Source organism: Heterocephalus glaber, unplaced genomic scaffold (genome assembly GCF_053883595.1).
Source record: "Heterocephalus glaber isolate CG9 unplaced genomic scaffold, H.glaber_assembly_v1.0 deba00000281, whole genome shotgun sequence".
NCBI classification, from domain to species: domain Eukaryota; kingdom Metazoa; phylum Chordata; class Mammalia; order Rodentia; family Bathyergidae; genus Heterocephalus; species Heterocephalus glaber.
The window spans coordinates 4,474,636-4,501,653 of record NW_028258139.1 but is presented as its reverse complement, the minus strand read 5'-3'; the positions used below and the strand labels follow the sequence as shown (position 1 = coordinate 4,501,653).

The 27,018-nt window shown below is 35.6% G+C and overlaps 1 pseudogene; it reads left to right on the top strand.

Moving 5' to 3' along the window:
- Positions 1–18,881: 18,881 nt before the first annotated feature.
- On the top strand, positions 18,882–26,483 carry LOC110347669 (large ribosomal subunit protein uL6 pseudogene; annotated as a pseudogene).
- Positions 26,484–27,018: the final 535 nt, after the last annotated feature.

Here is a 27,018-nt window from a genome sequence, read left to right as displayed (position 1 = left end):
AAGCAAGCCTTTGGAGAGGTAATTAAGATCAGATGAGTCAGTGAGAGTGGGGCCCCAGTGGAGAATCGGCGACTTCATTAGTGATGGAAGGAAAATACCACTCTCTGTATCTGGGGACAAGGCACGAAGGTGGCATCTAAAGAGGAGAGGAGAGGCCTAATCAGAAATAAAACCAGCTGGCGTCTTGATCTTGGACTTCCCGGCCTTTAGGTCTCTGAGAAATAAATGGCTATATTTTAATGTATAAAATTCTATTACAACAGCTTGAAAAAATAAGTACAGAAATGCAGTAATATGATTTCTGTCTTAAAAGGGATATCCTGGCTACTGAGTAAAGTTTTATGTGAGAGCTTTCAAAAGGAACTAAGCCAATAATGTTGATGGCTAGTAACACATTCATAGTTTGTTCATATTTTTTATTTCTGCTATTTTTGTAGTAGCCAAAAATTAGAAACAACTTACGTGTTTATGAAGGAGTTAATAAATAAACAAAATGTAGTAAATCCACAGACTAATCAGAACTAAAAAGAAACTTTGATAATTACATTAAATTGTGTGAATTACTAAAATACATGCTCAAAAATAACCAACACACAAAAAACATGTAGTAAGATTCAATTTCTATAAAATTATAGTAAAGATAAATCAAATTTATAGTTACAGCATTATAATCGTTGATTACCAGGGATGTTTGGAATGAGGAAGTATGTATTAGGAACAGATATAATTGATCAATACATGTGATGAAAATGGCCTATATATTTAGGCAGGTATCTTCAGCAGGTGTACAGATTTATCAAAGTCACTGAACTTTATACTTACACTGAGACTATGTTACCTATTTCAAGTGTACTTCAATAAAGTTCTCTATAAAGGCAAAAAGAAAAACAAAAAACTGCTTTTAAAACATGGTTTTTAAAATTTAATTGAATATGGATTTACCTCTTGTATTTTGTTTTATGGAAAATTTTTTCTTAAGAAATCTACTAAGAAGCTGTGAGAAAATTCTGTAGAAAATCATGATTATAAAATGTTCCTGTAAATTGACTTACAAAGGCCAAAAAAATTATATGATGAAGCTAAGTTAAAGTGGGACTCTGAAAACAAGCAAAAAAAATTACATGAACATATGTCATTTAGTCTTGCCAAAATTTCCAGTTTATTAGAAAAGTCACAGACTACATTTCATATAAATATTTCCAGTTCTTCAGTAATTGATAAGTAGCTGCTCTTTTATAATATTCTTTGTGTCCTTTACTTAGCCTTTGTCCTGATTTCCTGACCATTGATATCCTTGACAATGTAACATCAGATCCTCAATTATTACTTTCTGCTTTGTCCATTTATTCTATTGACTATTCCTTGAATTAACTGACCTCATTTTGAATATAGACCTTTACACTCTCTTTTTAGTTTTCATGAAGTGGCACTGAGGCCAATTCTTCCTTGTGCTGGTCTGTTCCTGTCACTCAGGTGACTATCCAGACATCCCTTGCTCAGAAAGACAAAGCCATAAAATACTATTTATTCACAATTAAATCCTTGGTCTCACATTCTTTATGACCTGCAGCATCAGAGGATCATAGGAAGCTAGAACAGAAGCCAGATGAGACCCTCCATTGAATCAGTACCAGGGTAGGAAAATCTAAGCACAAAGGACAAATTGCTAGAGTTTTATTCAGATTTGTGTGAATAAAAACTCTAAGAGGCCCAATCTTTTGTGACGTTCACTGAAAGGAGTCAGAACAGTTTTTCATAGTGAAATTCAGAGAAAGCTGTCCTTTGCTTCTGCCTCTGGAAGGGATTATAGGGGAGGAGGCTTTTGAAATAAGCCCAGCATCTTTGATTCTTATTGACAGGATGTCTGAGTTACTATCTTGTTGCTGGGACAAAATCCCTGACATTCACAAGGTAAAGGAGGAGAGGTTTATTCTGGATCACAGTTTGTAGAGGTTTTAGTCTATAGACTACTGGCCCTTAGGCAAGGCAGCATGCCAGAGGAGAAACATTCAGGACATGACAGCAGGAAGCAGGGAGCAGGTGGAAGGAAGAGCAGGGAAGAGATAAACCCTTATAGGCCACAGCCCCAGTAACCCATCTTCTCTGACTAGCTTTTACTTCTCTACATCTCTCTTAGCTAAAAACTCATTGGTGGACTAAGCCACTGACATGTATCATGCCCCATGATCTAATCATATCTCAAAAGCACCATCTTGAGGCTTTAGGAGGACATTTAGATCTAAGCAATAATATTCCACCCCTGGTCCTCAGAAACACTCAGGACCATCCCTTTATACAAAATGCAATTAATCCATTTGTAGGAGTTGCCCAAATCCTAATAATCTAGGGATGATATAGGGGAAGTAGATGAAACTCCCAACCTGTTAGATGTCTGATACACCGAGTTTGTGTTCTCTGAAATTGAACAATGAATTCTAGGAACAATGGAGGTTAAGCATAGGAAGTATTTATTGAGGAATAGATAGCTCCTGTCTAAGAGAAACAGAGGGGTCCTAGAAAGTGTCTGCTGCAGACTTCACTCACAAGGTGCATATAAGATGGTACAAAATGGTATAAGAAATTAATAAGATTATAAGTAATATAGACCCAATGGAAAATCATGATGCAGGTATAAGGTAGGATAAATCTATGGTCAACTAATAAAATTACAAGTAGAGTCTCTTAGGTAATATTGATCCAATGGGGAAGCAAGCCACATCAAGAACAAAAATCTTTCCTGGAAGGAATGAATCAGGGACCTTTACTCGAAAGGCTGGGTCAAGGTTTTGGTTCACCACTCAGCTGACTGATGCCTATTTAGAATACCAATCATTATTATTTATCCCTGGAGAAGTGGGTAGCCATTTCATCTTTGTCTTCAGATCTGGCCTTTGAATGAATGCACCTCTACCCACTACGTGTGTTCATATCTTCTCCACTGGCTTCTTCAAGGGCCTACCCCTGTTTGACTGCTTATAATATTTCTAATTATCTTACCTATCTATAATATTAACACTAGATTCTTCAAGGGCCTAGCCCTGTCTTACTCTCTATAATACTAATAATTTTCAGCACTGCTGAAAAGTCCAAATCCAGAGTCTCTTCTGAGATATAAGGCAAACTCTTAGCCATGATTCAGGGTGAAAATGAAAAGAAAGTAAACACTGACAAAATACAAAGATACAGAGTAAACATTCCCATTGTAAAAGGAAGAAAAGTTTGTAGCCCTTATGCCCTTTCTCTTGGATTATCTTTGCTCATTCCTTGCAGCTCTCCTCAGACATTCCACATTCCTTGCTTTTCCAGCAATATGAAGTCTCCACTGCACTTGATTTACCTGCTCGGCTTCATGAACCGCCGCTCAGAAGCACATAGCCTGAGCTCCCAGGCCTTCTTCTGAAATATGAGTGGAAGCTTCTTTGACCCCACCTCTTACTAAGGTTTGCTGCCAGCTGAAGCAGTAGCCAGGCTTCCTTATATCATGGCTGAAGGGGTCTCTAAGAGTCTGTATGGCAGAGCTATGAACTCAATCCTGAAGAACAAATTCCCAAAGTAGCTGCCATTCTGAAGCATGATGTCCTAGGGCTCTCCTCTGAAGGCAAAGTTTTCTACTTTTATGATTTTTGAGCCTACAAAAGGTGAGGTTGTTTGGATTCTGCACATACTCTTAAGCCATCCTTCCTATTGTTCTGTTGTAAAGCACTGGCTTCTTTTTAATCCTAATCTTTTTAGCAACCAAGATCTCTTCTGCCCTATCTTTCTGGCCTCAACTTCACACAGATTCTTTTTTGACTAAATTCTAAATTTCTAAAATCATTTTGCTGGACTGTTGCTCTTGATTTGCAATGTGAAGCTGGCTAAAAGCCCTTACCAATTCCCGAGTCACTGCCTGAATGTATGGCTGCCTTGAAATTTCCTCTGCCAGAATAATTAGTTTGCTACCCTTAATCTCAGTCTCACTCAAAGTCTTTGGACATGAGCAGACTTTATGCTAGACTACAGCACAGATAGCCTGGAGTCCAGATGCCAATGAAGCTCATCTTCCCAACTGAAATCTCTTCGGCCTGGTCTTTTCTGGATGACTTATTGTCATCATTCTGTTCTTTTGAGTTCTGACAAGAATCCTCCATCAAGCTTGGCTCATAGCATTCTAGGCCTGCTTCTTCAGCTGGTATCTCCAACATTTTCCAAACTCCTCCCATAAGCCAATTCCAAAGGCTTCTGAACCTCATGGTCAGGTATCATCACAGGAATAACCCAACTCCTGGTACCAAAACAACATACATAATGGAAAAAAAATGTCAGCCTTTCCACAGACAGAGAACTAATATCAAGAATATATAAAGATCTCAGAAAATTAGATCCCTGAAATAAAAGACTCAGTCAGAAAATGTGCAACTAAAATAAATAGATATTTCTCAGAAGAAGTACAAATGGCCAATAAATATATGAAAAAAATCTCCATCATCTCTGGCCATCAGAGAAATGCAAATTAAAAGTATACTCCAGAAAGAGTGGTTATCATAAAAAAAATTAATAATAACAAATACTAGTGAGGCTATGGTGAAAAAGGAACTTTGCCACATTGTTGATAGGAATATAAATTAGTCCCACCAAAGCGGAAGTCAGTGTGGAGATTCCTCAAAATCTAATAAATGAAATTCCATTTAACCTAGCTGTCCTCCTTCTAAACATCTTCCCAAAAGAGTTAAAATCATCATATTGCAGGGGTTACATGCATACCCATATTGATAGGAGCATAATTTATAATAATTAGATCTTGGAAATAGGATATATGTCCATTATCAGATTAATGGATAAGGAAAAATGTGGTATTTATACACAATGGAGTACTACACTGCTGTGAAGAAAGATAAACATGAGGCATTCAAAGGTAAATGGATTCAAGAATATAATGTTAAGTGAAATAAGTCAGACAGGTTCCACCACTCCAGGACTAGAGGAAGGGGCTTCAAGGCCACTGTTCCATCAATTCCAGCACAGAGGTAGCGGGTACTGGGCCACTGTTCCACTGCTCCCAGGCCAGAGGAAGGGCTTCTGGGCTGCCACTCCACTGCTCCCAGCCCAGAGGAAGGGGCTTCAGGGCTGCCATTCCACAACTCCCGGCCCAGAGGTAGGGGCTTCTGGGTCACTGTTCCACTGCTCCCCAGCCAGAGGAGGTGAGCCGAGACCCTCCCCACACTGGAGAAATGAGAAGACATGTAAACAAGTCTCAAAACCAGACTTCCAGATCACCTACAGCAACCCCAAAGGGAAACGAGAATGAACACTGATACTAAAACACCTGGACTCCCTAAACTGGCAACAAAAGAAGATCTGGAAAAATAAAATCAGAAATAATTTCTCAGATAACAGCAGAGATTATGCCCATAGTGCAATATATGACTAACAAATCTATAAAGGACATAGATGAAAAAAATAGCTGAGGAACATGATGGAATCCCAACATAGGAAAGAAATGGAATCCATACAACAAATACAAACAGATTTCCAGGAGACTAAAAACTTCATTGAAATCTACACAACAGAATGAGCCAATGTGAGGACAGAATTTGAGATATAGAAGATAAGATTGCAATTAATGACCAGGAAAAGAAATATTGCTTCAAAATTATAAGGGAACATGAGAAATCAATCCAGCAGCTGCTAGACAATGCAAAGAAGAATAGCATAAGACTGACTGAAGTCAAAGAAGAAACAGGAAAGAGTGCAGATGACATAAAAAAATTCTTCACAGAAGTAATGGCAGAAAACTTCCCAAGCAGGGGAAAAGAACTTGACATACAGATAAGTGAGGCATATAGGACTCCAAATAGCCTTGATCAAAAATAATCTACACATAGACATGTAATAGTTAGGATTCCAGAAACCCAACAGAAGAACAAAAATCCACAAGCAGTTAGAGAAAAGAAACAAATCACACACAAAGGAAAGCCCATCAGAATCACAGCAGACTTCTCAATGCAAACCCTCAAGACAAGAAGAGCTTGGAGTGATGTATTCCAAAATCTAAAGGAAAACAGCCTCTAACCCAGATTGATCTACCCTGCAAAAAAGTCTTTCAAAATTGATGGAGAAATAAGATATTTTCATGACAAACAGCACCTTACAACTTCAGGAATACCAAACCAGCACTCCAAAAAATTTTAGATAATATCCAAGATACAGACAGTGAGAATCACAACCCCAGGAAGCAAAGAAGAATGAATCCATCAGGCAGGACAAGAAATTAAATGTAAAGGGAAACAATCCAACAAAAAGAAAAAGTAATAACAATGATAAGTCAATACATATCAGTTATAACCATCAATGTTAATGGTCTCAATTCACCAATCAAAAGAAATAGACTGGCAGAATGGGTCAAGAAGCAAAATCCAACAATATGCTGCATACAAGAAACACACTTAATTCAAAAGGAAACTCATAGACTGAAAGTTAAAGGGTGAAAAACAATACTCCGTGCAACAGGAACCCGAAAAAAAGCAGGAGTAGCTATCCTCTTTGCAGATCAAGTAGACTTCAAACCAACACTGATTAAGGGAGATGAAGTACACTACATCCTTGTAAAGGGAAGAATCCAAGAGGAAGAGATGACAATCATAAATATCTATGCACCAAACACTAGTGCACCCAACTACATAAAACAAATACTAATGGACATGAAAAGTCATATATGCACTAATACAATTGTAGTGGGGGACCTCAACACCCCACTGTCACAAATAGATAGATCAACTAGACTAAAAATAAGTAATGAAATACTAGAACTCAATCGAACTCTTGAACAAATGAACTTAACAGATGTTTACAGAGTCTTCCACCGCAAAAAATCAGAATACATATTCTTCTCAGCTGCACATGGGTCATTCTCCAAAATAGACTATATACTCACAAATAGAACACATACTCACAAATAGAACATGTTTAAGTAAGTGCAAAGGAATTGAAGTTATCCCCTGTACATTATCAGACCATAGTGCGATGAAATTGGAGATCCATAGCAAAAGAAACTCGAAAAATTTCATAAACATGTGGAAATTGAACAACACACTTCTGAATAACCAATGGCCTATAGAGGAATTTCAAGAAGAAACCAGACAGTTCCTTCAATTAAATGACAATGACAATACAACATATTAGAATCTATGGGACACAATGAAAGCAGTCTTATGAGGGAAATTCATAGCAGTGAAAACTCATATTAGGAAAATAGAGCGAGCCCAATTAAACAACCTGATGCTGAACCTCAAGCTTCTAGAAAAAGAAGAGCAGGACAAACACAAAGCTCATGCAAGAGAGGAAATTATAAAGATCCAAGAAGAAATCAATACAATGGAGACTAAAAGAATGATACAAAAAATCGATGAAGCCAAGAGTTGGATCTTTGAAAGAATAAACCAAATTGACAAACCCTTAGCCAACCTTACCAGAAAAATGGAAAGAAAAGTCCCAAACCCATGCAATTAGGAGTGAAAAGGGTGGAATTAAAACAGACCCAGCAGAAATCCAGAGGATCATCAATACCTGCTTCGAGAACCTATATGCCAATAAGATGGAAAACACAGAAGAAATGGACCGATTCCCAGATACATATGAATTACCAAAGTTGAACAAAGAAGACCTAAAACTTCTGAATGATCCAATATCAATCAATGAAATTGAAAACATAACTAAAACTTACCAAATAAGTAAAGCTCGGGTCTTGATGGCTTCACTGCTGAATTCTATAAGACATTTAGAGAGGACCTACTGCCGCTTCTGTTTAAACTCTTCAGTGAAATTGAAAGGGAAGCGATACTTCCAAATTCATTCCTGGAACCAAGCATCACCTTGACCCCAAATCAGAGAAAGGCCCAACTGAAAAAGAGACCTATAGGCCAATCTCACTAATGAACATAGATGCAAAAATCCTTAATAAGATACTGGCAGATGGAATGCAGAGGATCATCAAGAAGATCATACACCCTGATCAAGTGGGATTCATCCCAGGGATGGAGGGATGGTTCCACATATGCAAATCAATAAATGTAATACTCTATATCAATAGAGCCAAGGACTAAAACCATATGATTATCTCCATAGATGCAGAAAAAGCATGTGACAAAATCCAACATGTATTTATGATAAAACCCTACAAAATATTGCAATAGATGGTCTCTACCTCAATCTGATAAAAGCCATCTATGAAAAATCAACAGCCAATATCATACTAAATGGTCAAAAACTGAAATCTTTCAGACTAAAATCAGGAACAAGACAAGCATGTCCACTATCACCACTCTTGTGCAATATAGTTTTGGAAACATTAGCCACGGCAATTAGACAAGAGAAAAAAATAAAAGAAATAAAGATAGGAAATGAAGAAGTCAAATTGTCATTATTTGCAGATGACATGATACTCTATATAGAAGACCCCAAGAACACCACCGAAAGTCTTCTAGACTTAATAACCATATTCAGTAAGGTAGCTGGTTACAAGGTCAACACACAAAAATCAATAGCTTTCCTCTACACAAACAACAGACTCACTGAAAAATAGGGCAAACAATTCCTTTCACACTAACATCCAAAAAACTGAAATACCTAGGAATCAACCTAATGAAATAAATCAAAGAACTTCTCTCTGAAAACTATGGCACTCTGAAAAGAGAGATTGAAGATGATATCAGAAAATGGAAAGACATCCCCTGCTCCTGGGTAGGAAGGATCAATGTGAAAATGGCCATACTCCCAAAACTTCTCTATAGATTCAATGCAATCCCAATTGAAATCTCAGCAGCATACTTCACAGACCTTGAGAAAATAATCCAGAAATTCCTTTGGAACAAGAAGAGACCCAGAATATCAACAGCAATTCTAGGCAACAGAGACATGGCAGGTGGTATCACAATCCCCAACTTGAAACTCTACTACAAAGCTACTGGGATAAAAACAACATTGTCCTGGCAAAGAAACAGACCTGAGGAAGTGGAACAGATTAGCAGATGCTGAAACAACTTCAGAACACACTCAGCCATCTCATCTTTGATAAAGGAGCCAAATACCCTCACTGGAGGAAAGATAGCCTCTTTAATAAATGGTGCTGGAAAAATCTGGTTTTAACTTGCCAAAGATTAAAATTAGACCTATATATCTCATCATGCACTAAACTAAAATTGAAATGGATGAAAGATCTAAATATTAAAATAGATAAGCTGAACTGGCTGGAATAGAGGTTTCTCTTGAAGACATTGGTATAGGAAAAGTTTTATGAACAAAACCTCAGTTGCCCGTGAACTAGCAGAAACAATCAACAAGTGGGATCTCTTCTTATTGAAAAGCTTCTGAACACCAAGAGAAGCCACCAACAGTGTGAAGAGACAACCCACAATGTGGGAAAAAATCTTTGCCTGCTCTTCTTCAGACAAAGGTCTACTACCTTTAATCTATAAGGTACTTAAAAAAATCAGACCTCCCAAATTTAAAGACCCAATCAGAAAAGGGGCATCTGAAATGAACAGACATTTCTCAGACAAAGAAATACAAATGACAAATAAACATATGAAAAAATGTTCAACATCACTGGTCATTCGAGAGATGCAAATGAAAATAAGGCTGAGATTCCACCTCACTCCAGAAAGAATGACTGCTGTCATGAAATCAACCAATAACAAATGCTGGCGGGGCTGTGGGGAAAGAGAAACCCTACTCCACTGCTGGTGGGAGTGTAGACTGGTGCAGCCACTGTGGAAATCAGTATGGAGATACCTCAGAGAACTAGGGCTGGAAGTCCCATTTGACCCCTCTCTTCCACTGCTGGGGATCTTCCCCAAAGAATTAACAGAATCATACCACAGTGATATATGTGCACCCATGTTCATAGCAGCACAATTTATAATAGCTAAAACTTGGAAGCAGCCTATAAAGAAAATGTGTTTTTTTTAATAAAATGGAGTGCTACTCAGCCATAAAAAATGAGAAATTAGAGACATTTATAGCTAAATGGATGCACATTGAGGCGATACTCTTAATTGAAATAAATAGGACACACATATGTAAATACTGAATAGTTTCTCTAGTGTGAGAAACTGAAAGTGTAAATAAGGACTAAAAGGTATAATAGATAATGTGAAATAGGAAGAAAAAGGGCAAAGGGGAAGGAAGTGGGAGGGGTAGGGTCAATTAAAAAAGGGAATGGAATTAATATGAGAAAATGAAAAAATAGGAACAAAGTCTTTGTAAATAGGGAGGGATGGAGGAGTTGAAGGGAGGGCAGGGGAAGGGGGAAAAATAAAAACTTAGTGACATTGTGTAAAGGTGCACATTTCCAATGATGAATGTCATTATATTGTATACCTAAAATATACCAATAAAATAAAATTTAAAAATAAATAAAAAGAAGGATCCAACCTAAAAAAAAAAGTCAGACACATAAGCTCAAATATTGCATGATTTCTCTTATATGACTATATATATACATATATATGTATATGTATAATTCAGTTCTCCTCCACCTCAGTTTATGACATGAATGGAAAGAATCTTCATGCCCATATGTGCCCGTATGTGCATAATCTGTCCATTTATCTGAACTGAGGAGAGGTGGAGGTGGTAGTTTACACCCAAGACCTGAGGAATTTTGGATTCAGTAATAAAATATATCACTGGTTAAGTATTCTACAAGCACTCATAGATAATTTGCAATCTCAAAGACAATCACAAAATGTGTGAAGTAGCAAGCAATTCATAAATTGATAAATGTTGCACCTTTACAAGTAGAATAGCAAAGAACACTTCCACACGAGTACATATTTGAGAGCCAAATTTTTATTATCCAGCTCATTGCAAAATCATTTTGGATGTTTTCGAATAGAAAGGGACAATTTAAACAAATCAAATGACATTTAATGCAGAACTTACAAATAAAAACAATTTTATATAAAACATCTTGAATATTTAGTTCGTTTTGCTAATGAAATGTAGTGTCAAGGAATAAGTTTACTTAGAATAAATGAATGAAGAGGTGCTCCTTTATACTTAAAAACATAAGATCCCAATTTTCTCCAGTATAACAATTTTCTTGTTACCTTTCTCATTTCTTCTAGACAATGTAAATATTCTCAGATATATTTTCAATTTTTTTCTCCTTAATAAATACCTTTCTCTGCTTGTTGCACATTTGAACATGATGTCACGTGTGAGGTATGTTTTGGATAGTCAGGTATTCCAATTTTAAAATTGCAAAAACTTCCTATTACCTTCACCCCATTTCTCATCCCTAATTTTCTCAATCCTGTTGTCTCCTGTTCTCATTTCCATCTGGAATTCTGGGAAATTTAACATTCCCTTCCTATAACACCTTCACCTTCATATTTTTCAAGCAGGTAATGCATATTCTTGGTTTTGGTTTCCATTTCTTATGTATTTTTTTTTGAATTTTCTTAATTTCTCAATTTCATTCTGTGGATTTGGAATTATAACTAGTATGGTTTTACTTTACTATAGTTTTAAAATTAAGTTTGGGTATTTACTACCAAGCTTTGATTAGGGTTTAAGAAAAATAATGTGAAAAATAATAATATTGCAGAGGTAATAATCACCGTAAGTGTAAAAGTAGCTAACATGCAGCCAGTTCAAATGACAAGGCATTTGCTATGTAATTTACAAAATGTATCTTCCTTAGTCTTCCTATCAATTCTGGGAGCCACCATTGGCATTTACAGGTGAAGACAGACATACTTAGAAATGCTCAGTGTGATTGTATCAGAGTCTGAAAAGATGCTACCAAGAATTTCTTACTTCTATCCATGTTTGTAGATATTGCAAGAGGTAAACATAATCCCTTTAATAATATGCTGGCCTCAATACTTGCTTTGACTAGCAGACTGTGGCAAAAGTGATGCTATGCCTGTTCCTGCCTTAGACCTAAGGGTTCTTGCATTTTTTTCCTTTGTACTTCCTGGGAGTGTCCACATTCACAAGTTGAAGCTAGATTATTGAATGGTGAGACATGGGAGGAAAAAGAAAGAAAGAGAATTACAGAAGAGCTGTAAGGCACCTGACACTGAGTAAAAACTTCACTTTCTGGGCCAGCACTATCACACAGCATATGCAGCCTCATAAATGACTATGTGCAAAATGCATGGACAGAAGAATACAGACTTGAGACTTGCCTGAATTCTTCACCTATAAATTTATAATAATTAAACTTTTTTATTCAGCCATTAGGTTTGGGATGGATTATTACATAGATGTAAAAAATTGAAATACTAACCTAAGCACACATAGCCAGGTTAATATTTGTTAATTAGTCCATATTTCTAGTGTAAAGGGAATTGAAATTTGTATTCAAGTCTGTCTGGATCAATGGCTTAAAATTTTAACCAAAATTACAAATATCCTTCAATTAATATGAGGGAACATCATCTGGATTGAAATCTTTATTAAATTCATTTTACTTCATAATAAATAGATGATGAGAAAAACACAAAACAGAATGCATTTATCATCCAGAAGAAAAAGTCATCAGCTGACTAAAAACTAGGCAAGTAACACATATAAAAAACACATGGATGAGACTGGGCACGTTCCGGGTGGTATGGCTGTAGATTGATAGTTTGAAATAGGAAAAGGTTCAAAGGTGGAGGGGTGGTGGGAGGGGAAGGGGAAAGGAAAGAAAGGAAAGGAAAAATTATGAGAAAGAAAAAAAAATGGAAACAGTCTATGTAAATAGGGAAGGGTGGAGGGGGTGAAGGGCGCGTAGATAATGGGGAAAAAATAAGAACTAAGATACATCATGTTCAGGTACAAGCACCCAATGATAAATGTAAATGTATTGCATACCTAAAATGTACCAATTAATATATAAATAAAAAACACATGGAGTTGCTAATAGTAACAAATAAACAAATGAGGAAAGAAAATACAAAGAAAGTTGAAAATCATCAAAAATCATGATTTTTATTTTATCACCTTCCCTCGTGGTCCTGAGGATCCTTGGCAAACAGTACAACCAATACTTCTCTTGTAAGCTATGTACCCACTCTAGCTCAAAAGAGTCATCGGTCTTCCTGTAACTCAGTCAGAGGTGTGAGATTCAACATAACTTCCATTTATTTATTCAATCACCTCTCAACATCCCCACTCAGTTAATCTGCCATTTTGGATCCAGAGACTTCCAGTCTGACTTTATCTTGTCTGTACAGAACAATGTGTGCGTTTTAGTTCCATTCATAAAACATTGCTAATGTAATGAAAAAGCCATCCCCTTAATTTTCCTTGGATCCATTAGCTTTTTTGAATTGCTTTGCCTACATGCTGTTGTGAGCACAAGAAGCTCTACTTTAGAGCAAGACAACCTCAAAATAAATAAAGAAATTGTATTAAGTTCCCAAAAGCAACCCCATATACAGGGTCAATAAGCACTGTCCTCATTTTTAAAGAAAAGGACATGAAATTGCAGGCAGAAACTGCTCTTATCAGTGAGCTACCTGGTCACTCAGAGATATTCCAGCAGCCAGGCTTCCTGGGCTCCTGTCCCCTCATGACACTGTGACAGTAGGTGAAATGTAGCACTGCCTCTTCTGCACTGCACCACCAGCCCTGCTGCCATCTTCTTGATGATATTGTAGAATAAATGTATGAGAAACATTTGACTCCAGTAATCAGTTCCCTACTAACATTAAGTAAATATTCTCCTTTTTTATTCCACAAACCAGTATTGTACTAGAAATGAGGGATCGATGTAGTCTCTCACTTCCATGAGCTTTTAATATAGTGAGTAAACAAAATAAATGAGTGATTCAATGTGGTGACAAGCGTAATATGTTGATTCAGAGTAGCATGAAAATGTGGAAAAGATACTAATTTTACTAAATCTTGACTATTACTAGTTTTTTAGATGTTTATGTATCTGAAAGTGTGTATACATTTTGCTAAATAAAGCCTCAAAATTTACTTTTTAAAGTACAGAATATGTGTCCTGTTATTTCGTTTTTACAATCAATAAAAATTTGAAAGGAGAATTTTTTTCTTAAATTCTTTTATTGATACACTGTAGGTATACAACACAATTACATTTCTCACTGGGAATTGTACCTTTACATGATGCATCTTGGTTCTTCTTTTTTCCCCATTCCTAGCCCTCCCTTCACCCCCTCCACCCTTCCCTATTTACAAAGACTTTATTTCCATTTTTTCCATTTCTCAGCACTTTTCCTTTCCCTTCTTTCCTTTCCCTTGCCCCTCCCACTACCCCTACCCCTTTGGACCTTTTCTTCCTATTTTGCATTATCGATTATTCATTCTAATCATTGGCACATTTTAGGTATACAATATAATGACATTCATCATTGGAAATTTGCAACTTTACCATAATCTCTCTTGGTTCTTATTTTTCACCCTTGCCCAGCCCTCCCTTCAACCCCTCCATCCCTCCCTATTTACTAAGATTTTGTTCCTATTTTTCCATTTTCTCATATTAATTCCATTCCCTTCTTTCCTTTCCCCTACCCCTCCCACTTCCTTCTCCTTTGCCCATTTTCTTCCTATTTCACATTACTTATTGTATATTTTAGTCCTTATTTACACTTTCAGTTTCTCACATCAGAGAAACTATTCAGTATTTATATATGTGTGTCCTATTTATTTCACTTAAGAGTACCACCTCAACGTGCATCCATTTAGCTATAAATGTCTCTAATTTCTCATTTTTTATGGCTGACTAGTAGTCCATTTTATTAAAAACCCACATTTTCTTTATCCAGTCTCCAGTTGATGGGCATTTGGACTGTTTCCAAGTTTTAGCTATCACAAACTGTACTGCTATGAACATGGGTGCACAAATATCACTGCAGTATGATTCTTTAATTTTGGGTGGAAGATCCCCAGCAGGGGAATAGCAGGGTCAAATGGGACTTCCAGTCCTAGTTCTCTGAGGTATCTCCATACTGATTTCCACAGTGGCTGCACCAGTCTACACTCCCACCAGCAGTGGAGCAGTGTTCCTCTTTCCTCACAGTCCCACCAGCATTTGTTATTGGTTGATTTCATGATAGCAGCCATTCTTTCTGGAGTGAGGTGGAATCTCAGCGTTGTTTCATTTGCATCTCTAGAATGACCAGTGATGTTGAACATTTTTTCATGTATTTATTTGCTATTTCTACTTCTTTGAAAGGAGAATTTTTAATGTTCATGGACAATTATAATGCAATTTGGTTTGAAGAATCTGTTCTAATGTGAAAACTAGACTTTCCTGTCTTAAAAGAATTTTTGTGAGCTTTAATGTACTACAAATAAGATAAATAAAAATACTTTAAACCTAAGAGTAACCATGATAGATAGTTCTCAGTAAACATTGTAAAATACTAAATTGCCTAAGATTTTTCTTAACTTGAGACAGCAAGAATACTTGGCTGGACTTTGTGTACTTCCTAATTCAGAAATATGGAATAACAGGTGTAAACTCACCACACATAGAAGAAAATTCTTATTTTTTATTTCAAAACCCTAACAGTTAAGTATACTAGTAATTTTTAGATCAAGGCATCATCAAGCATAGGAATATCAATTTATCAATGAAATCTGAGCAATTACACTAAAAACAAGGAATGTGAATGACAAAAATTGAAACAGAATGAGCACTAACGTTGTATTTTCTACAGAACTGAAATTTTCCTTGAGATGTTGTTTGTGAATATTTCTGGTGCCTTGTTGAATGCATATATGTATACACACAGTTCACTGACAGAGACCACTTGAGCGCAAAATTAAGAGACAAAAAATTCTTCATCCCTACTTCCCCCCAAATCCTTGTGACTTTAGCCAAATCAGCTTTTCTAGATTTCAAAGTGTTTCTATGTAAAATTAGGAAATAGACTTCTTGATTTCCAAACACTGTCTCACTGGGTTTAAAACAACACTGAGGTACAGCAGAGTTACAAACATGGAGTAGGAATCCTGCGTCAAAATTCTTTGCGGGCTGATTTACTAGGTCATCACAAGTGAGTAAGTTGACATATCTAAGGTTCTTTCCTGCAAAAAAATTTATTTAGAATGATACCTAACTTATCATGCTCCAAGAGAGCATTTAAAATATACATCTACGGTATTTTCAAGCTTTCTTTAGGGCTTAATATAGATTTATTCATGGTAATTCAAATAATTTATTACACGCTATTATCAATAATTTCTACTGCACAGATGTCTATCATATGAATCATTTTTGACTTGTTCATATTTATTAGTAATTTAACTCATAAGTCATGAGATTTGGAATGCCTTCAAATGTTGAGACATCTTCACATCTCATTTAGAAGGGTATATTGAAACAGCAAGACTGTCACTTGACTTCTAGTCAGAAAATTATAACAAATATAACCATGTCAAAGCAAATAAAAATAATCTCAGCAAGATTTATGTATGAGGAATTTAAGCCAAATTGAACGCAAAATTTGAATTGGCAGTGATTTAAATATAGTAAGATGAGAGAATCCACCCACACCTGAGGGGCAGTGCCTAGCCCCATGTGAAGGAGTTTACTCGTGGTGGGGGAGTTGTGCCCTACACTCCTGTGAGACAGCCCACCATAACTGAAGGTTTGAGAGAGCCAATCTGTGCCAGAGGAACACTTCACCCACGAGGGAGCAGGGCGCAAGGCAACAGAGTCAAAGACTAACCAATTGACCTAATAGTGGTTGAGGAAAATACCCTTGAAATGAAGGGAGCAACCAGAACTCATGACTGTCAACATTAAGTCCGATAGCCCATTTGAACCCCTCTTTTCAGTCTACACTCAGCAGAGAACAGAGGGCTGATAATGTTCCCCATCTACCACAGTCTGGAGGGAATGAACAGACAAGCAACTAGTGCAAGGAAGGCACTTCGAAGACTTACATAGGCCCTCATGTTAGGCATAGCAAAGTATGCCTGACAGAGTCTCAAGACTGTAGATTATTAAAAGAAACAATTCATTCAATAACACAGGAACATTTTCTTTTACTCAATCTTTTTTAAAATTTTTCTATTTTGTATTATTTTAATCTTTCCTCCACTAGTTTTTTTGGGAGGGTTGTGGTTTTTCTTCCCTTTTTTATCTTAGTTTCATTTCTCTGGTTTTATCTTTTTGCCTTACAATATTTTTCTCCTCTTATCTCACGTTTAGCTGATGCTTTTTCCTCCTTTACTTATTTGCTATTTCCCATGACCATTCTCTATCACTATTAATATTTTCTACTCCTCATTATGACCCGCTATCTTATCTTTCTCTCCTCCTCATATCTGAGTGATTGATTTTTTCACATTATTTTCATTCTTTGGCTCCGTACCCCATCCCATCTACCTTTACTAGTATAACCAATAAGCTTTATGCATCTGTAGATCGTTACATGTATGCTATCATTGCTGAATAATTTGAGATTGTTAGTAGACAAAAAGTTGTTTCGATGAGTATGTATTTACTGTAAGTCAATAGTAGGTCGATATTTGGTTCACTTTAGTGTTCATGCTATCATTATAGGTCTCTTTTCTATGGACAAGGTTGGAAATTTACATAATTGTTGCTACTAATTGGTTTTCCTGAGATATCAGTATCTATACTGCCTGGGGGTCATTAACAATACTGTGGTCCATTGTGGGAGAAGTAGGTGCTGGGCTAAATACACTGTAACCTCTTATCTCAAGTAAAAAGAGGTGGTTTGATCCTGGAATAGAGGAAAAGGCCAGTAGTTAAATACATCCAGAAGACAAAATGGAAAAGTAGACATTAAGTGAAGAGGTATCCATACCTGAAACAAAACTTTCCAATATAATTAACCACAAGCCTCAACACAAATCAAACAAACAATAATGGAAACATGAAAATACAAGCCAGCAACATGCCTCTCAAAACTCCTAAATCACACAACTTGATCAATGGGGCAACACAGGGGAGGAAAATGAAAGCCTCACACTTGAATTATTTGAAATGGTATCAAGGGATATAACTAAACAGTTCAATAAGGCATTCGGCAATCTCAAACAAGATATGTCTAATAAGATGTGGGGCCAATTAAAAAAATTATCAGTGAGTCTAAAGAATACAGTAATAAAAAGATTAAAGAATTAAATAAAATGATGCAAAACATGTGTGACCAAAGTAGAAAGAATTAAGAATCCATAAGAGAGGTCCAAATAGAAATTCAGGAGATTAAAAATTCCATCAAAATTATTGGCAGAGGAAGTACCCAATATGAGGACAGAGTCTCAGAACTAGAATATAGGGCTGTTGTCAGTGAGCAATCAGAGACATCCTAAAAACAGAAAGAGCACATTAAAGATGAATCAAAAACCTCCTAGATGATGCAAATAACAATACTATACTAATATAATATTAACTAGAATTAGAGAAAATAAGAAGATAAGATAAACAACATTAAAAGAAATTATTTACTGAAAGAATAGCCAAAAACTTTCCAAATAAGAATTTAACATACAGCAATTAACACATATAGAACCCCAAAAAGCCACGACCAGAAAAAAAACTCTCCATGACATCATAATCAAAATCCCAGAAGTCCAACACAAGAACAAGATCTTAAAAACTGTTAGAGAAAAGCAACCCATCGTTTATAAAGGAAAACCTAGTAGAATTACAGGAAAAATTTCAACACAAACTGTAAATCCAGGAGAGATTGGAGTGAATGTTTCAACTCCTAAAAGAAAAACATCTTCAGTTCAGGCTGATACATATTGCAAAACTATCATTCCAAATTGATGGAGGAATAAGATATTTTAACAATAAAGAGCAACCAATGAAGTTCATGACCTCAAAACCAAAACTCCAAAAATTCTCAAGTATATGCTAGAGAAAATGAATCTAACAAGGACAAAAGATCTAACAACGAATGCACCAGGTGGGTTAAACAGTTAAGTAGAAAGGAGGTACATGTAATCAGCAACAAAAAGAAAAGGCAATGACAGGAATAAGCCAATAACTATTGCTAAGAACTCGCAATGTGAATGATCTCGATTCCCCAAAGACACATACTGGCAGAATGGATTAGAAAACAAAATTCAACAGGATGCTGTATTCAAAAAACACATTTAACCCAAAAGGAACATATAAACTAAAAATTGAACAATGGAAAAAAATATTACATGCACAAAAACCTGAAAAAAAGCAACTGTATCGATTCTATATCCAAACAAAGTAGATTTTAGTCCAAAACTGTTCAAAACATGCAAAGGAGATCACTACATATTGGTGAAGGGAACAAATCAACAGGAATAGGCAACAATTATTAACATATGTGCATCAAACTATGGTACATTCAAATTCATAAAACAAATACAAATGGACATAAAGGATCAAATAAACATAAACACAGTGATAGTGGGACATCTCAATACCCCACTATCACAAAGAGATCAATAGACAAAAAAATCAACAAACAAATATTCTATCAGAATTGAACATGGATATTTCTCCAAAATAGGCCACATACTAACCAATAGAGGAAGCATAAGTAAATGTAAGAATATTGAAATTATACCATACGCATTATTAGATCATGGTGTAGTGAATTTAGAAATCAATGACAAAAAACAGAAACTGTGCAAATATGTGGAAACTAAACAACATACTCTTAAATAAAAAATGGATTATAGAAGAAATCAAGAAAGAAATAAGTTACTAGGGTTAAATGATAATGCCAGTACAATACACCAGCACTTATGGAATATAATGAAAGCAGTGCTGAGAGAGAAATTTACAGTTTGAATACCCATATCACAAAAACAGAGGGAGCTCAAATAAGTAATCTAACCATTCACTTCAAGTTCCTAGAAAAAGAGAAACAATTCAACTGTAAAGTAAATTTAGGGAAGAAAATTATAAAGATCAAAGCAGAAGTCAATGAACTTGAGACCAAAAAAGCAATACAACCAATTAATGAATTTCAGAGTTGATTCTTTGAAAAACAGAAATAAATTGGACAAACTCATAATGAACTTAACCCAAAAGAGAAGTGAAAATTGCCAGAACAATCCAATTAGAAATGAAAACAGTGAAGTTACAATGAACACTGCTAAAATCAAAAACATTAACAAATAGTTTTCAAACCTCTATGTCAAGAAATTGGATCATTCAGAAGAAATGGATAGACTCCTAGATATCTATAAATTACCAAAATTAAATAGAGATTTAAAAACTCAGAATAATCCCCAAACAGACTATGAAATTAAAAGTTATAAATAACTTACAAACTAAGAAAAACTCAGGTCAAGACTGAATTCTATGAAAACATCATGGAAGTTCTAACACCAATATTCATCAAGATCTATAATAAAACTGAAAGGAAAGGAAACCTCTAAAAATCACTGCTGGATGCAAACAATACCTTGATTCTAAAACCAGACAAGAGTCCATGAAAAAAAGAGAACTATATTCCAAACTCTTTAATGAATATAGATGAAAAACCTATAACTATAAGATGCTGGCAAACAGAAATCAATGGATCAAAAAGATCATACATCATGACCAAGTAGGTTTACATCATAGGGATGAACAGATGATATAATATAAGCAGATCAATAAATGTAATGAATCATATAAACAGAAACAAGGAAAAAAATCACAATTATCTCAATAGATACACAAAATGTCTTTAACCAAATGTGACATCTTTTCATGGTAAAACATTAAATAAAATAGATATAGAAGGACTTTATCTCAATTAAATGAAAAACATTTATGACAAGATTACTCTAGTATTAAATTAAATGGGGTAAAGCTGAGAAATGATATCCAGTATCACAGCTTCTGCTCAGTCTGGTACTGGAAACACTAGCAAGATCAACTGGACAAGAAAAGAAATAACAGGGATAAATATAGGAAAATAGGAGTCAAGCTATCAATATATGCAAAAGACATGATCCTGTACACAGAACACTCCCCCAAATCCACCAAAATCTCTTAAAATTAATAACCAAATTCAATAATATAGCAGGATATAAAATGATCACACAAAATCAGTGATGTTTCGGTGCACTGATGAGGAACCCACTGAAAAAGAAAATAGGAAAAATAATTTCATTCACAATAGCACAAAAAATTACTTAGGAATTGACCTAACCAATGAAGTAAAAGCATTCTGCAATGAAAATTATAGTACTCTGACAAAAGAAATCGAAGAAGACATCAAAAAATGGAAAGATATCCCCTGTTCCTGGGTAGGCAGAACCAAAGCAGTCAAAATGGCCATACTTCTAAAATTGATATGCAGATTGAGCACAATCCCAATCAAAATTCCAACAGCATTCTTCACAGAATGAGAGAAAACAATCCTAAAATTCGTATGGAACCATAAGAGACGTAGAATAGCAGAAAAACAATTCTAAGTACAAAGAGCAAGCAGAAGGTATCGTCATCCTGAACATGAATTTATATTACAAAGGTACTGTGATAAAAACCCCATGGCACTGGCGCAAACACAATCACACGGGTCAGTGGAATATAACAGAAAATGCAGAAATAACCTCAGGCTCACTCAGCCACCTGATTTTTAACAGAGGCCAAAAACCCTAGAGGAAAGACAGCCTCTTTTCAAAATGATGTTGCAAAAACTGGCTACCCACATGTAGAAAATAGGATCTAGACCCGTTATCTCTCACCATATATCAAGCTAAAATAAAAATGGATCAAAGAACTAAATGTTGTCAGAAACAACTTACTAGAAGAAGAAACAGGCAAAAATTTGAAATCTTAGGCATAGCCAAGAACTTTCTGAACAGAACCCTAATTGCACAAGAAATAGTACTGAGAATCAACAAATAGAATCATATTTAATTAAAAAGCTTCTGTACAGCAAAAAGAAATCCCAACAGAGTGAAGAGATAACCTATAAAATAGAAAAAAACAAAACTTCCAGCTACTTCTCTGACAGAGGACCAATATCTAAATATAAAATCTAAAGCAAATCAGACTTCTTAAAATTAAAAAAATCAAAAAATTGGCAAGTGAAATGAATGGACAATTTTCAGACGAAGCAGTACAATTAGACAATAAATACATATAAAAATGTTCAACATCTGTGGTCATTGGAAAAATGCAAATCAAAATGATACTGAGATTACTTCTTACTCTAGAAAGAATAGCTATCATCAAGAAATCAAATAATAACAAAAATTAGCTAGGCTATTGGGAAAAGAACCTTTTTACATTGGTGGTGGGAATGTAAACTAGCACAACTATGGAAATCAGTATAAAGACTCCTCAAAAAACGAAAACGGACATTCCACTCAATCTAGATATCTTCTAGAAAGAATTAAAGACCTCGTATGACAGTGATACATGTGTACCTATGTTTACAGCAGCACAACTCATAGTAGTTAAATCTTAGAAGCAGCCTATATGGTCATTAGCAGAAAAATGGACACAGAAAATGTTATATTTATACACACAGAGTAGTACTTTGCAAAAAGAAAGATAAATTTGTGCAAAATGGATGCACCTTGGACCACAATGTTAATTGAAAACAATAAGACACATAAGCTCAAATATTACACCTTTCTTCTAATAATATAAGTCCAAAGTTTTAAGATTTTAAAGGGAAAAGTAAAAGATAGATAATGGAAAACAAAAAGATAGATCTTTTGCAACTGGGAATGAGACTAAAAGATTGTGGAAGGAGTAGGAGCATCAAAGGAGACGTAAAAAGAAGATGTGCTATGTATGTGTACCAACTCTCCAAAATAAAGTCATTATGCACTGCAAACATGTACTAATAAATATTTAATAATTTTTTAATATTTAATAATTTTTAAAATAATGAGGTATCATAGTCAGAGCATACTTAGAGTTCCCAGGCATTTGATATGCAGCCATTAATATGATCTTTTTGTTCTTTGTCTTTCTAATTAGAAAAGAGAATCAGAAGTGATTCGTTTGGAAGGTGATTGCTCATGCATGATCTAACTTCAACACTGGATTAATCCACTGATGGATTCATAATTTAGTGGCATGACTGAGGAGTTTCTTGATTACTTTTCTCATTGCTGAGATAAAATATTTAACACCCAAAATTAAAGGAGAAGAGGTTTATTTTGCTCATATTTTGTAGAGGTTTCAGTCCATATTTGAATGGCACCAAGACAAAGTGGCATGGCATGGGGGGATTGCAGAACAGGCAGGCAAGAGACAGCAAACAGCAAGCCACAAGCGACAAACAACAATCTTTTTTCTGTCCCTTGTATCTTTTTTTGTTTGTTTGTTTGTTTCTGGGATCGAACTTGGGAACTTTTGCTTGTGAGGCAGGCATCGGCACCACTAAGCTAAATCCCCAGCCCATCTGTCCCTTACATCTTACCCAGGCTACCCATTCCTAGGATTGGGCACCCTTAATTCTACCCAGAACTATGCCAAACCCATCAGATCGGTGGACTAACATAGTCATCACACACCCTTGATCCTAGCATCACACACTTAATCCCACCAGGACACACACTAGATTCAGCCACCTCTGAAAAGCCCCACCTATGAGTGCATGAGGCTTTGGGGGGACATCCAGAGAGAAACCATAACAGTAGGTGATTAAAACTTGGCTGGGAGGACCTAGTTCAATGGAATGGGTCCTGATTGCACACCCTTGGAAACTATGTCTCGTCCACAGCCCCTTCCCCTCTACCTCTCTGGCTCTCTTACCACTCTGGGCTGACAGGAGGTGAGCAGCTTGCCTCTACTGTCCCCTTCCAGACTGACATTTCTGCTTTGTCACAGGACAAAGTAATGGAGCCAGCTGTCCAGAGACTGAAACTGTGAGCCAAAACATTCCTACTTTACATTGTTTTTCCAGGTGTTTTTTATAGCAATAAAACTGACAAAATTTATCTTCTGGCTTTCATGGTTTCATATAAACAGTCAGCTCCTTAACAGTTTTATGATTTACAAACACTACAATGTCACTGAGTATTATAATGATGTTACACAGCAAAACTGACTAGGGAAGGGGATGACCTGAACACTTTAGCAATGTTGTACATTGCTTTCACAATGCAAGGTCTATTTTGTATCAATTCTAGGCTGGCCTCAGTACTAAAATGTTTGACTTATGCACTGAAGGATGTGGGCTTTCTCAACTTTGTCATTCAAGAAGACAATCATTCCTTGAACTGCCTATTCCTTAGTGAAAGTCCTTTAGATTAATTCTGTAGGCGACAGCCAACTGAAGGTTTGGAACTCATTCACTCACAATAATATAAAGTCCATTTGTTTTCTGCCTTTTATACTCAGCATATGACTCACAGAAGAAAAAAGTGGCCAAATTCTATTCAGTTGAAAAGAATACTTCACTGTAAAATTTAGGGTTTTTTAAAAACTATTTTGAAACCCTGTATCTCTGAAGTCTTCAAAAACATAATACTTCTTAAAGTTACTCACTGTTTTCAGCTGTTAATTTCAGATATATTTGGGCTATGTTCTTCAACATCATAATCAGAAATAGGATTGCTATTTAATTTTGAAGAATGAACTTGCCTTTTTAATCATGATACATTTGAGTTAAAGATGTCTTTTATCTTGATATCTTTAAGTGTTAAGTAGCATGTTATTATATTATGTTTCTTTTTGTTTTCTGGTAATAGTTAGCAATTCTTATTTGTTAGCCCACCTTCCTGTTTGAAAATTTCTGTTCACTTTTTCTGACAGAAATGATTCAAAATTCCCAATGTGGTTCTATCAGTGCATGCTGTATTTCTTATGGATGTGATTCTCTTTCTTTGCCTGGCTGCTTGCAAGCTCTGTAGGACCCTCCTCTGTCTTGACAACCAAGACCTCTTTTTAATATTTTAAATTCTGGATAAACACCTCTGTTGTTTTATATAAAATACAGGGAAGGAATCCAGTGAAAAAATGTCTTCACCCAGTTAAGCATTCCTAAACTGCAGAAACCTCTTCACTAAACTCAGATCCCCTTGATATGACCTATCAATTCCTAGACCTCACCCTAAAACTACTTGTAGCATTGCTTTAATTATGTCAACTTTGGAGGAAGTTTTCTCAGACGATGCCATAGTTTTGATAAATAAATATTATTACAATTTTTCTTGGTAGTACTTTCTCTTTTTAACCAGCACTATTACTACTTTTGATTCTTTTGTTTAAATATACACATTCATCTTTGGACCTTTTCCTAAGGTGGAGGGGTGTCAGGAGGGGAAGGGGAAAGGGAAGAAAGGAAAGGTAAAAGTATGAGAAAGAAAAAAAAATGGAAACAAAGTCTATGTAAATAGGGAAGGGTGGTGGGGGTGAAGGGCACACAGGTAATGGGGCAAAAAGTAAGAACTAAGATACATCATGTACAGGTACAAACATTCAATGATAAATGTAAATGTATTGTAAACCTAAAATGTACCAATTAATATATAAATTTAAAGATTTTTTAAAAAAATATACACATTCATACACCCACCGATATGTTTTAAGCTTTTGTTGGAGAAGAAAGATGTATGTATTTTATTATGTTAGCTTGATATCTGAGAATGTATTAATATTCAATACTCATTACTTACATGTCTATGTATTTGTGTATTTATGTGCACATACATAAGTCCACATGTATCTACATATAACGATATATAAAACACATCTATAACTATACTTATCACCTATAAGCTGTACAGTTAGACTGGCATTCTGTCATGCTGTTCCATAGGCATATATTGGACAACTATGTAAAGGAAAAAGTCCTCTTTGGTCATTTTTTCACCAGGGCCTCATGATCCTTGAAGAAGTCAGTGTATTACATACTTGCCTCTGAAAGCAAGAAATAAATCAATTTATTTATTCTGAGAGCTATTTTGATTGAATTGGCAAGTCTTTCCATATCATGTGGTACTAAACAATTATTTTTGCTTTTTAAAATGATAAAACAGCTTTAGTCTGCATCTGTTGAAAGTCTAAAGACCCTTCTCAGCAGTCAGCCTATCAAAATTCTAGAAAATGTCACCATCACTCTGAAGAAAACCATTGTTATTGTGAAGGGCTTACAGGGATCCTGCAGAGGCCCTTCAATCATATCAAAGTGGAACTCAGCCTCCTTCGAACAAAAAAGGAGAGGCTTCAGGTTGATAAGTGTGGGGATATAGGAACTGGCTTCCATCCACATTCTCTGTAGTCAGGCACGGAGCACGATCGAGGGTGTTATGCGATCAAAATGATCGAGGCTGCCTTATGTGAAGTCTGTGAATGTTCACTTCCCCATCATCACCGTTATTCAGAAAACTCCTTCTCCTGTTGAAAGCCAAAGTTTCTTAGGTGAAAAAATATATCCAGGCTTCAGATGAGGACAAGTGTTGCTTGATCAGTATCTCAAGCCTAGAAAGTTGTGTGAATCCTTCAAGGAAATGGCACTGAACCTTTTTCAAATTCAGCTATTTTGATCCAGCAACCCACAACAGTTAAAAACAAGGATGGTATGTATGGGGTATCGGGGTGGTATCCAAGTTTCTGAAAAAGGCAAAGTTCGGTAGCCTGATGAATAAGATCAAAATGTTGTCATGATGCTGAAATAAGATCCCAAATTATAAGATCTGTTTATAATGTTTTAACAATACAGTAATAGACCTCTATTGAAAAAAATCTACAAAACAAAGTTCCATTGGAAGGTTTTTTATTATTCATCAATTGTTTTTTGTTTTATTTGGTTAGGTAGCATGTAACCGTAAATACGTTACTTTTCCATGATTTCTAATCATGTTTCATGAACAATTTTTTCCTTGTACTCACATATTATTGTGTTGTTTCATTATCATTTGAGGCCTGTTACGAAGTTAGAATTTTTAATGGATTACTATTTTACTGAAAATATGTATGTCACTATTTATGAATTGAATATTAACCTCTGTATTTTGTAATTATAAAAATTGGACCAATTACACATTTGAGTCTTTTTGTACACATATTCCTTAAGTTTTACTATGTGCCAAGCTCTTTAATAAGTACAGCATATTTTGGTAAAAGGATAGATGTCATTAGTCCTCTTATGG